Raw genomic sequence first — 14,214 nt, forward strand, 5'->3', positions numbered from 1 at the left:
TTTATCATCATTAGTCATTTAGGACAACATTGGATCATTCAGAGATCCACAATGAACTTCTAGAGTGAGTTTGCTGCACTGAAAGGAAAGGGGCCGAATAATATTGCACGCCCCACTTTTCAGCTTTTGTATTTCCACAAAAATTTAAAATAACCAATAAATTTCGTTCAACTTCACAATTGTGTCCCACTTGTTGTTGATTCTTCACCAAAAATTTACATTTGGTATCTTTATGTTTGAAGCATGATATGTGGGAAAAGGTTGAAAAGTTGAATACTTTCGCAGCGCACTGTATCACTTTATGAAGCAGAAATATCCCGCTGAAGGGTTCTCTAGTCTAAATTGATAAGTCTGCAGTCACTCTGTGAATCCCTCCAGTGCACGCACTGTGAGGATTCACCAGTTTCTGACCCGCGAGCGGTGGATACATATGCATAACGCATACGTATCAGCAGATCCCAGCTCGGAAAACTGCGTGTGCTGGGGGGGGAGGATTTATAAATCTGCAGTCACACAGAATAACTGCAAACTTATCAATTTAGACTGGACAACCCCTTTAAGATGCCTAAAATAAAAATCGGGGGACAGATACCCTTAAAAGCTGGACATAACCCTTTCAATCCGAGTACTATGCCATTGAGGTGAGGTTTGAAGACCCAAAAGAAAGACAGGTTCGACCTATATGTACCTCAAGCATATACTGTGTAGAAAGTAGGCCAGGTGTCCCAGTCCTCCTGTAATGAACAGCTGGGTAATGATCTGATTTGTGCTGAAGAAAACATGGATGGGGAACAGAGATGAACGGATGAAAAATTTGAGGTCAACCTCCCTTGTGTTCACGATTAGGATTGAGAGGCCATAATCTGGATCATTAACTTGTTCAACAGACAATTTATATTAATTAGTGAGTGACTGATGTGTCTCCGGGGTTCGATCACTGCTGTGTCTTCTTCTGCGGAATATACTTGATTTTGATTTCCTGCTAATATCCAAATCCTATTGTATAAATATCTCCAGGACAGTTTTTAAACTACGGCCTAAGTAGCAATTCCTTACTGCAATGTCAACATAAATGCCAAAAAAGGAATTAAATTTAAAAAAATAACGGTCCCTGAATTTTTATATGAATCGATCCTCTCATTGATAATGTTCTAAATAATCAATGTGTCCTTTGTTTAAAAATCATGTTGTCTTACCCCCCTCCAAAAAAATCATTCTAAAGATTCAACCACTGGGTGTCTGTCTTTGAATAACTTGCAGTCGATTGTATGTTGTCAAGTGTAATCAGACTCTATCAGCAGAGACACCGAGGCAAACTACAGGAAGTGGAGGCGGGTCTTTGTGTCTCTACAGAGAGTGGGGGCGGGTCTTTGTGTCTCTACAGAGAGTGGGGGCGGGTCTTTGTGTCTCTACAAGAAGTGGGGGTGGAGCTTTGCGTCTCTACGGGAAGTGGGGTCAGGTCTCTGTAGCTCTTCAGGAAGTGGGATGGGTCTTTGTGTCTCTACAGGATGCAAAGGAGGGTCTCTGTCTCTACAGGGAGTGAAGGCAGGTATCTGCCTCTATAGGAATTGGGATGGGTCTTTGTGCCTCTACAGGGAGTGAAGGCGGGTCTCTGTCTATACAGGGAGTGGGATGGGTTTTTGTGCCTCTACAGGATGTAAAGGAGGGTCTCTGTCTCTACAGAGAGTGGGATGGGTCTTTGTGCCTCTTCAGGGAGTAAAGGCGGGTCTCTGTCTATACAGGGAGTGGGATGGGTCTTTGTGCCTCTACAGGGAGTGAAGGCGGGTCTCTGTTTATACAGGGAGTGGGATGGGTCTTTGTGCCTCTACAGGATGTAAAGGAGGGTCTCTGTCTCTACAGAGAGTGGGATGGGTCTTTGTGCCTCTACAGGGAGTGAAGGCGGGTCTCTGTCTATGCAGGGAGTGGGATGGGTCTTTGTGCCTCTACAGGATGTAAAGGAGGGTCTCTGTCTCTACAGAGATGGGATGGGTCTTTGTGCCTCTACAGGGAGTGAAGGCGGGTCTCTGTCTATACAGGGAGTGGGATGGGTCTTTGTGCCTCTACAGGATGTAAAGGACAGTCACTGTCTCTACAGAGAGTGGGATGGGTCTTTGTGCCTCTACAGGATGTAAAGGAGGGTCTCTGTCTCTACAGAGAGTGGGATGGGTCTTTGTGCCTCTACAGGGAGTGAAGACAGGTCTCTGTCTCTACAGAGAGTGGGATGGGTCTTTGTGCCTCTACAGGGAGTGAAGACAGGTCTCTGTCTCTCTGCTCCTGCTCTCCTGTCAGTAAAACTGGATATATAGGTTTCAGGCCCCTTTTACACATCCAATTGTCTATGTTTTTGATGATAGACCACATAACCATTACAATGTATTGGGCTGCCGAGGAGGAGAATTGGCGTACACGCAGTAGTGGAGGTAAGGTGCAGGTGGAAGGAGGCTCTGAGCCCCTGAGACACCTAGTGAAGAATATTCACCACACACTCTTGTTAGAAATCCAGTTTCTTTTATTTCAAAATATGACGTGGTGGTACATATAAGCTGGGAACAAGCATAAAGTGCAGAGTATCAAAGAGATATAACGTTTCGACCTGGTCCCAGGTCTTTTTCAATGTGTCGCTCTCGAGGGGAGGCGAAAAATGAACATGCTGTCAGTGAAAGCATTTAAACAATATATACATATATACAATAAAAGTAACAGCCAAATAGGTTACTCGGGTAATTATACGAGAGCAGCTGACAGCAAAACGTGATTGTTAAAACTTAGTTACAGAGGTAGGAAGTCATTAGTCCTGGGTCAGTATTACATTGTGTTGTTAAACGGCGATCATAGGAGACAAACATAGAGATAAAGGCGGCTCCCGGTTCATTAGAGGCAGTGGTGAGGTGTGGCTGCTAATAAAAGTAAGAACAGGAGGGGAAGTGAAGTTGATGATTTTGCGCCTAAGGTGATAGACAAGGGTTAATAGAGGGGTCAATACCTTCGTGTAATGAGCTTGTCCATGAGGGGTTTTGCGGAATACTTGTAGTCCCTGATAGGGTAAAGCAAAGAGATCTGTCCTGGAAAGCGAAAAGGTGGTTAGGTAACTGATAAACGCGCAGAGGGGATTCCCTGCTAGGTGTAAAGGCCCAGTCTCACATAGCGAGATCGTTGGCGATATCGCTGAAACGTCACAGATTTTGTGACGCAACAGCGACCTCGCCAGCGATCTTGTTACGTGTGACACATAGGGGCGTCCGGGCACCCGCTGCAATCTCGCTGATCGTGCTCGAATGTCCTGGGACATTTTTTGGTCGCTGGCGTCCCGCTGGCCGGTATGCATCGCTGTTTGATGCCGACGAGCGACTTCGTTGGTGACGCAGAACTCAGGGACACAGGTGTGAGTCATCAGAATCGCTGCTGTGTGACAAGGTCCCAACGACCGCCGAGGTCGTTATACGGATCGCCGGATCGTTGCTGCGTCGTTGAGTAGATCTGTCTGTCTGACAGCTCACTAGCGACCATTTAGCGACGCACCAGCGATCCTTACCAGGTCGTATCGTTGTCGGGATCGCTGGTGCATTGCTTAGTGTAACGGTACCTTAAGGCAGATCCCTAAAGAGTTAACCTTGGTTTGGTAATGTGCGCTCTTGTGCCTCTCATGTGCGTGCTGTGGTGGTGTTTTCCGACATCTTAAAGAAGTTGTCCACTACTTGGAAAACTTCTTCTCACACCCCTCACTTGGCCCCGATAAAATAATAAAGTTTATACTCACCTCCCGTGCTGGCGCCAATCCCATGGTGTCGGCACTCGTCCACCAGGGCACCCGTGCGGTTGTTGTGACGTGTGACGCCGGCGCCCAATCAGAGCTGTCGTCACTGTCTCCACCTCCTGTCGAATTGAGTATGAAGAGGAAGTCGGAGATCAGCTGCAGCCCGGACTTCCTCTTTATGTTCGATTTCTCCGAAGGAGGGGACAGTGACGCCAGCTCTGATTGGGCGACAGCGTCACATGTCATAACAATCGCATGAGAGCCACGAGACCGCAAGTGCTGACACCTCGGGAACAGTGCCGGCACGGCAGGTGAGAATAAGCTTTATTATTTTATAGGGCCACGCATTTTGATCAGGAAAGGGGTTGTCCTAGTAGCAGACAACCCATTTAAGAGACGCGAACGAGGGTGCGGTATCAGAAGCCGCGCCCTTTGTCGGAGCGCAGCATCGATTGGGTTGTCCATTTTCTTTTTATGCAGACTGAGTGTCCACGAAAAATGGAGACATCTCTACTTTTCATCCTAGTCACAGATCAAATTCACACATCCGATTCTATGGGTCAGTGATAAACTCAGACAGCACATGGATGTTGTCTGTAGCTGTATGTATTCTGGCATAATCCATTTTTTATTGGCTGTTTGCTAGGATAAGCTTGAGAAACCGGTATGAGGTATTTTACATATGAGAAAAACTGTTGAATACTGATGAAATTTGTTCAGTTTTTCACATATGCAAATAGATTTGTGAAACCAGCTGCACAGAGAGGCAGGCGGACAGAGGAGCATAGCATACAAGAAAAATGAGAAGGGACATTCTAGCACCTATAGTGCTGGCAGAGTGCTGTAAAAGAACTGCCCACTAGAGTGGTATGTGCGCAAAAACAAGTTTTATGGCTATTACATGGATAAAATAAATATTTTACAGATGTTGTGGTTACATTGCTGACGTTTTAATCTGCAGTCTTCATTCCTTCATTCGTTTTCAGACTCCCTGATAGTCAATTAGTCCAGTTGAGGAATAAGGGTAACAGTAAGGGGAATCAAACACAGATACAACGTATCCGATCAGGTGCCTGACGCACATTCGTCATGTAAGTCCTGTGCTGCTTTGTAAGACCTCGTCTTAAAAAGACAAACCTAATCTTGATCACAGATGTGCAATGACGTCAACCGCAGGCAATCCCAGCCCTTGTGTCCTCTCCTGCAGTTCATAAATGACCCCAATAATGCGGAGAACATGGAGCAAAGCAGAAAAGCAATCATTTGCTAAGTTTGGAAAATGTTCCGGAGCGTTGTAAAAGTCACACAGATTTAGTGAGGACGTCGATTCCGCGGAACAAGCTGATGAGGTGATACACTTTATTTCCAGCTGTAACGATCATATTGAGATCCCACTACTGGAGGAAGTGCAGCTCGCGGATGACGGCGGAGAGCTCGGCAAACTCAAGCAGCAAGAGACGTCATCTGCCTAATTGGGGACTTTCGCCATGATCGCTATTCAGACTGTAATTTCACAGAATCATAGGAATAGTCTATAAGAATGGAAAAACTTCTTTTTTTTTTAATGGAAACAAAAATGTTGAAGAAAAAAAATGAAACTTTTACGTTGCCCGTGTAGCACAGATAGGATCTGAATAAATCACATTAAGATGCTGCGAAAAGCAGATGAGAGGCATCTAAAATCCTCTCCAACATTGCTCACATTTTTACAGTAGATACCGAGGAACATTACTAAGCCGTATACAGCAAATCTCCTCAGCTGTTAAAGGCGCACGTTAAAAAAAACCAAACAACTTAGAAATGCCATTGACACCATTCTCCATCACTCTGTGTACAAATGTAAAGAATGAGGAAACCTTCAGGGGCATTTTTTGCATGTATTTTTGGCTATAACAATTTTTTAAATCGGGTTTCTTTAAAAAAATGTTGCGGTTGACTTCTACAGCCTCTGTGTATCAAATTTGGGGGTTGACTTCTACAGCCTCTATGTATCACCGTACATAGACTGCAGAAAAGGTACCAGTGAATCCTTCGGTCAGCTCGTCTGACCGCAGTCTTTAGCCCTTATCCCTCCTCTTTTCAGCTATGAAAAATTTGATTTGCAGCTAATTGATTTGCTGCAAATCGTAAGTACTGCAAAGCCTCCAATTGCCTTTAAAACTTGGGTGTAACACCCTGAGGTCTCCTAGAGCTGTATTGAACCCTTTTTGTTAAGATCTTTAATGCCAACAAAGCTCTGGCGATGGTTAAATGGATGATAGTTGTGTTTTAATGGTGTCCTGTCACACGCTATGGGTAATGTTTATTCAGTGTTTAAAAGCTTTCTCATAGCTACGCTGTTGGTAAGATGTGACATTCTGTCACTTTCCAGATGTCAGATTTCCACCAGGAACTTCTCCTGTAACATCTGCTTCTGTTACCAGATGCCGGCGTATTCATTCTGCAGGTGGCACTGCAGGAGACGTCAGGACTGGAAGCTCTGGATGGTACAGGCTCTGTCCATCCACTGGGATTGGGGTGGCTGGGACCTGTAGCACCGTCCAGTCTGGTCGTATGGGTGTAGGTGCTGTCCAGCTGGAATAATCAGCTCCCTGCTTCAGCCTACTGAAGTGCATCACACCCTACTAAAGCTGCCAGCAGATTCCTGGAAGCTGCCAGATATAGCCTTGTGCTCCTCAGATTTAGTCCTGTGTGTTTGATGCCTGTTTTTTGTGTTTTGACCTTGGCCTGTTCACTGACTAGTCTTCCATCTGCTGATCGCCTGCCTTCTTTGTGCTCTTGATTCTGATCCAGCTACCTGACTATTCCTGCCAGCTGCACCATCAGCAGCATCTGACTCTGTGGCCCCAACCCACCCAGAGGTTCCTGTGCAAGTTGTGATGCCTGTAAAAGGGTTACAGGGTGAAGGCCAGGACAAATCCTGGGATCTGGTAAACGTAGTGGTTTGCACTAAGCTTGACCATAGTAGCCATTTTTAGAGTTGCCGGGTGACAATTTCCAGAGCCACATTACACCAGATTTACTATAAAGCAGCTGCTGCATTTCCTGCCTTTGCTTTTATACAGGCTATGATAGCCCCTTCTGATTGTCTGTGCTATATCATGTGATATAATAGCTGCATTATACAGAAGTCTGCAAAGTCTCACCTTACATTTTATGTGAGCCTTCTCCAGCTGATATAAACTTCTGCTTTGTGTAAAACAGCAACGGGTATTTTTAAAATCGCAACATGGACCTACGAGTTTCCTAAGATTCAAAAACAAATTGATTTACATCAAATTTTTCATCTCTACTAATAACTTTTATATTTTCTAGATAAAATCATAATTGTCTTCAGAAGTATTTTCTTCCTCAAATGAATGCTACTAAAAAAGTAAATTAGGCACAATTTCAATTTGTTATCAGTGTCCTATTTTCAGAATTTTTTTTTTTTTAATTATCTGGCCCTTCTTCGGTTTCTATTAGTACCATTGTATGGTGTGGAATGGCGCTTGCACTCATCAGGTGTCACGAGTGTGTCGCATCCTCCTTGGAGATCTGGTGTTGGAACGTCTTTAAGTACTGTGAACTACAGGTCATCCATTTAGACTGTGAGTTTTGTGTCCCATATTAAATGGATTTAGTTTCCTTTGGTCCTGAACAGGTTAGCGACCCTTTCTATTCTGGTCAGAAACATGCAGCTCCATCTCTCTGTTTCTCCTGATCTGGTCATTCCCTCTCTTCATAAAAACTGGCCAAACTTTCTCTTCCTCGCCAGTGAAGTTTTACTTCCTGGTTCCCTGGAGTTGCTGTGCTGAGTTGGAGATCGTTTGTTGCTGCTGGAGATTGATGCATGCTGTTTTTGGGTTTATGATTTTCCCCTTGTCCTATTCCCATTTGGTTTTTACATTCCTTCCCTTCCGTATATACCTTTCTGGCTTTGGTGAGTGTCTTTCTTTGTGGCTTTTTTCTGTTTTCCCGGTTTCTCTTTTGTGTTGCTATGCTAGCATTTCTGTCCCGGGCCTCCTGGGGAGGGGGCTAGTCACAGCTTAAGATTAGACCAGCTGTCCTGGAGAAGACTTCTGGCTCCGCTTTCACCTGGGCTCTGATTTAATAGATGCATTTAGATCTGCAAACATATGTCTTTGGCAGCCCATGCTAAATGGAAAAAGCTGCCATTTTTGAGAATTTTATCTTTTTCTTCCAAATCATTATTTGAGGATTCCATTGAGCTCGCCTGCATGTTTTCCGATGCGGAGCGTCGTTTATAATGTGCAGTCGTCTTTATGAGATATATTATACGTGAGGGGTTTAAAGGCTCACGCCTCATAAATGGTATGTAATATTCACTGGGTATTTTTATTTATTTCGGTCACATTCTCCGCATCTTGAACACGTATTTTGTAAAAGTAAATAACTAGAAATACAATTCGAAAATTTCACATTTTATTATTTACCGTCCCCCATCACAGCGCTGTATGTAGGTGATCCTCATGCCGTCCTCCGGCGCCACTTTGTAGGCAGCACTCTTCTTTACGAGCAGTGCTTTCACGGGACGTTACCTCCATAATATGACATGTGATAGGACATGCCATTAATTCGTTTCTTTCATGGATTCTATATGAATCAGCAAGTAGAAATCTCGGAATGCAATCAGAGACAAAATATTAAGCAGAGCAGTAAGGGATTGTTCACATGTAACATTTTTGATTTTTTTTTTAAATTTTTACAGCATAATTACGGCAGTCTTCAGCAATGGCCCAAAAACTGTAGTGAAAATGAAGCACTTTTTTGGTGTTTTTTGATGCCTCTTTTGATACATTTTATTCGTGGATTAATGGAGAAAAACCTACTTACTGCCCTAGACCACCAGGCCCTAGATCAGAGGGGCTGTCCACTATTTTTATGACCACTACTAAGGTGACGGAAGCAATACCTGGCACCTCCACTGATCAGCTGTTAGCGGTTGCGGACCTGTACAACACGGCGCTATAAACTGCATAGTGGTCACAACGGGGTACTGCATGTCCAATTCCGTTCATTTGAATAAGGGCGAATATGCAGTACCCAACCGCGGCCACTATACAGTTGATGGCGCTGTGCTGTACAGCTCCACAACTGATCACATCTGGCCAATGCCAGCGGCACCAGGAACAGCTGATTGTTTGGGGTACTGGGTGCTGCACCCCCCACTGATCATCCTAAAGTTAGTTCAACAGTATAAAAGTAGTGGAAAATCTATTTAACTTTTTCATTAATCTTAAACCCCCCCGGGATATTGGATGGCAAAATGACTTTGTAGGACAATTTATCAAAAGCTTTTACACCAGAAAAGTGGCGCAAAAGTTTTGAAAAGTTTCGGAAATGCGACTTTTGGCGTTTTTACGCCAATTTGAATCAGTTCTGCTGAAATGGACAAAGCCGAGTAGGAACCGGGGCGGAATGGGTGCGGAAAAGTCTGGATGAATTGGCCCCTTTGTGTGAAACCATGTGAACCGGGTGTTAGGGACTCCACATACCCCCCTACAATGTGTAATGCCAAAAGCAGAGGGGCGCTGGGCTTTTATTGGCACCATCTCTTCCTTTTTCGATGCACTTTTGGGATTCGCTGGGACCCTTACCGTTAAGTTATCAAATATGCGTCATTTCTTGTTTTTTTTGTTTTTTTTTTTTCTTTCTTTGGTGATCTCTTTGGGGGTTCCTTGTGTTCTTTTCAAGTTTTTTTTGTTTTCATGGGCAAAAACGAACATGAAAAACTGCATGTGTATAAAATAATGGCATTTTACAGATGTGAAAAAAAAACCCAAGCCAAATTTATGGTAACAATGCATTAAAAAAATGGATCCAGCAATGGTGTTTTTTTTTATTTGTGTGCAAAAAAAAATAAAATACACAGACAATAAATTAGCCCTCATGGTGGTTACATACATAACAGTTTTTGGGAAAAAAAATAAATGCTTTTTTTTTTTTTTTCAATTTCGGCACATTCTTTGGGACAATAGCACGCTCTAGGGGTGGAATATTTTTGGAAGTATTTTCTCATTATTTTTTTTTATTTTTTTGTAAAAGATTTTAAATTCCGGCGAAAAAATGTCATTTAAAAAGATAATTTTAAAAAAAAAGCAAAAAAAATGTATAAAAATACATAATATTCAAGGAGAAAAAAAACATTACAAATGTGCGAGAAGAAAGTGTTAGTGTTCTGCAATGCCTTTTATTGCGGATTTCTCGGAATAGCACAGTTAACAGGCACAGGTATTAGCGCCTGACGTCCTGGACACCTGCACCTCTCGCTGTTTGCTCAGTCTCATCATCTTTAGCGTCCGCCATATTCGCTCTGCTGCCTGTGTAATAAGAGGGGGCTCTAATCTTGTAATCCCCTCTAGGACACAGCTGGGCTGGGTTATATTCTTAATGTCATTCTCTGACATTTACAATATGATCACTTGAATATTATGGCCAATGTTATCACTGAGTGTAAGAGACCCCTCTGCTTTTTGCCTTATGCACATTCTAGGGGGGCTTTGCGGAGCCGCCTAATACAAGGTGTAACCTCGAGGACATGGCTTCTTGTGAAGTCTTTTTGCCATCTAATCCCTGGGACTTAGATTAGTGAAAAGGTTAAATCCAACATCTGTATTGATCCTGGGCAGTTTTGTGAAGGTGTAAACAACAATCCCTGGTGGTCCAGGGCATTAAAGAGGTTAATGTCAGTATCCATGCTGGACAGTAAAGGGTGAATATAACCAATATTGGTGGTCTAGGGTAGGAAATTAGATAATATCAGCATCCCTGGTGGTCTAGGTAAATAAATTCACGGCATCATCCCTGGTGGTCTAGGGCATTAAGAAAAGCTAATATCAGCATCCCTGGTGGTCTAGGTAAATAAATAAATTTATGTCAGCATCCCTGGTGGTCTAGGGCATTAAGAAAAGCTAATATTAGCATCACTGGTGGTCTAGGTAAATAAATTCATGTCAGCATCCCCGGTGGTCTAGGGCATTAATAAAAGCTAATATCAGCATCACTGGTGGTCTAGGTAAATAAATTCATGTCAGCATCCCCGGTGGTCTAGGGCATTAAGAAAAGCTAATATCAGCATCATTGGTGGTCTAGGTAAATAAATAAATTCATGTCAGCATCCCTGGTGGTCTAGGGCATTAATAAAAGCTAATATCAGCATCCCTGATGGTCTAGGGCATTAATAAAAGCTAATATCAGCATCCCTGGTGGTCTAGGTAAATAAATAAATTCATGTCAGCATCCCTGGTGGTCTAGGGCATTAAGAAAAGCTAATATCAGCATCCCTGGTGGTCTAGATAAATAAATAAATTCATGTAAGCATCCCTGGTGGTCTAGGGCATTAATAAAAGCTAATATTAGCATCCCTGGTGGCCTTGGGCAGTACATCAGTTATAGTTAACCTGTCAGTTGATTCATTTCGGCAGCATGAATCAAAACCGGACTAAACGATTGACGACAGATACATTTTTCAGGGAAACTATAGTTAGGGGACCATAGCCAGAGATGGGGAAGATCCTTGACAGGCTGTTCCAACTATATTCGCTCTGAAAATATATACCTGGCACTAACCATGCAGTCAGGCTGTGATTCATGCTTCTGGTTTGGGCAACCTGAATCAGGTGACAGGTTCCTTATAAGCTCATTATTCCTGGTGGTCTAGGGCATTAAAGAAAAAAAAGGGCAATCTGATGAATACAAACGTATGTGTACTAAGGCATCAGAACAGATAAAATATTTAAATAATACCCTCCCCCGATTCCCTGCTGGTCCCATTCTGGCAGTTACATGATCCTTGGTGGGCTAGTAACGTCCATCTACTGAAGACAAGACTTAGAAGTGCACACTGTAAGGGACCTTGTCAGTAGACCACTTGCGGGGGATAGGGGAGGGCGATAATGCTCTGGGAAATTTAGGATATCATTTTTATTCCCAGGAACACCCTTTCAAGTTTAACACCCCTGGTGGTCTAGTGTTGTGGATTTCCCTTGTACAGAAAGCTGCACACAATGGATCACTAATCCTGAATAAATGCACCTTATTTAGTTGTCAAAGTATTGTTCTCCACTGTTACTCCAGAAACAAGAACTAAATGTGGGGGCTCCCAGAAGCGGGAACGCCTTCAATCATTATCCGGAGATTACAGTACAAGGCACTCCGGATTAGTTGTTAATGTTTTTCTTCAAAACCACAGCGCCATACATCCGGTTGTGGCTGTGCTGGGTACTGCAGCTAGTGATATACTGAATTAGCTCACCATTCTGCACTGTGTGAACAGAGATCTATAGTTATAATCACTTTTTTATTTTTTTTTCAATTACTCCACAGGTTTTTGCTTGTATTTATTTGTAATGTGTTTGTGCTTTTTTTTTATTGGAATACAAGAGTAGTCACTAGCTGCTGGGACTAAAGTATAACATTAATATGTATGTACAAAATCAGAGGAAGTGTGGCTACAGGGAGAAGACATGCTGGTTCTTGTAGTCCCAGCATAAAATGGAAGGAAATCCTAGGACTTGTAGTTACCAGAGCAGCGGTGGACTTCTATGATATAGTATGGGATTATCAGAGTAGGCTGCGGTTAATTATTTACTCCTGGGATTTGTAGTCCCACTGCACACAATTACCGTATACTTACAACTAACTAATTATATATCAGCCAAGGCAGTGAGGCCAGTGGAGTATCAGTTTAAAGGCATTCTGAGACTTGTAGTTCCATATAATCTCTGCATCAACCAGCTAGCATCTTTGTAAGATATCACTAGGCTACCCTGTCTTAGGGCTCTTTCACAAGTGATATGTCCGGTAGTGATAATAAAGAGTACCGGAGATATCAGTGTCCGTGTGTGTAACACTTGTGGCATACGTGTGGCAACCATGTGCCGCATCAGTACCACACGTAACGGCGACTGGGAAGCAGCGGTATTGTTAGCGCTGCTCCCCGACGCCGGGTGCTGAAGACAGCTCTCATCATTCTGCCCTGCTCTAGCTCGGATCAGCACTAACAGGGGAGAATGTTGAGAGTTGTATTCAACTGATAACAGTGAGAGCAGGCGGCTGATAGGAGTATTCATCAGCTCGCTGTCTACGCTACAAATAAATACATTTAAAAAAAAAAATGACGTGGGTTTCCCTGTATTTTCGATAACCAAGCAAAACTGACAGCTGCGGGCTGCAACCCTCAGTAGTCAGCTTTAGCAAGGCTGGTTATCAAGAATAGAGGGGTCCCCACGCCATATTTTTAATTATTTGAATAATTTTAAAAAAACGGCGTGGGATACACACAATTGTTGACAACCAGCCAAGCTAAAGCCGACAGCATGCAGAAAGTATAAAGTCCTTTCAGCTCAGGTCAATGAGTTCACCGCAGATCATCGCTTGAATACTCACTGAGCTTAACTGCAGTGAACTCACTGACTTTTTCATAAGGTTCTGAGGTCACCACATTTCAGCCTCAGCTAGTCCCTGATGTTGCGCTCGCAGCAGCTCATTCCTCAGTTGTTCTCCGCCTGGACGGTCACATCTTGGCACCGTCCAGGTTGAAAACTATTTATCCCAAGACATGGATTACGGTGTATGACAGAACGACGAAGAGGTGAGGCATATGGTTGTTTATTATTTTTGTTTTATTACAGGAGACGAGGGCTTCAGTGGAATTAGGCATTAGATGAGTATAACTGTGTTTGTTATTTTCAAATAAAGGCCTTTATTCTGGCTGTGTCAGTTATCTAATATATAAAGCTCAATGTGGGTGTGTGTGTGTGTGTGTCCATGATAGGCATCCGCACCGTCGCAGCTACAGCCACAAAATTTGGCACAGCCACACATCTGGACCCCGAGAGTGTCCTAAGCTATGTTGTGAGGCGAAATTTTAACCCTGCACGTTCCAATTCACCAAACAATTTTGCCCCTATCTACATAAAGGGGAAAAAGTGTGTGTGTATCAAGCCCCGCCCCTCAGTATGATGTCATAATGGTTGCCATGGCGACGCTGATGTCATCATAGGTTGCAAGCCCCACCCCTCATTATGATGTCACAATGGTTGACTATGGGATGGAGGATGTGTGATTTGTATATGGGCACTGGACTATGGGATGGAGGATATGTATGATGGGTATATGGGCATGTGACTATGAGATGAAGAAAGTGTGATCGGTATATGGGCACGGGACTATGGGATGGAGGATAATTATAATTTGTTATAACTAACCACAGTTAGTTACTCTGCCCGGGCAGCGCCGGGCTCTTCAGCTAGTTTACCATATAACTGTAGGATTAGTAATGGAAAGGTGTCTTATAGACGCCTCTGCATTACTAAGCCGTGGGCTTGCTGTCACTAGACAATACAAAGGTGACATCAACCCCCCCTTACCAGCTTGAGAATACCAGCCCCCATCTGTCTGCCTTAACTTGGCTGGTTGGCAAAATGGGGGGACACCATGACATTTTTTTAAATTAT

The sequence above is a fragment of the Dendrobates tinctorius genome, unplaced genomic scaffold (assembly GCF_039654945.1).
Source record: "Dendrobates tinctorius isolate UK_male_01 unplaced genomic scaffold, ASM3965494v1 ptg000084l, whole genome shotgun sequence".
NCBI classification, from domain to species: Eukaryota; Metazoa; Chordata; class Amphibia; order Anura; family Dendrobatidae; genus Dendrobates; species Dendrobates tinctorius.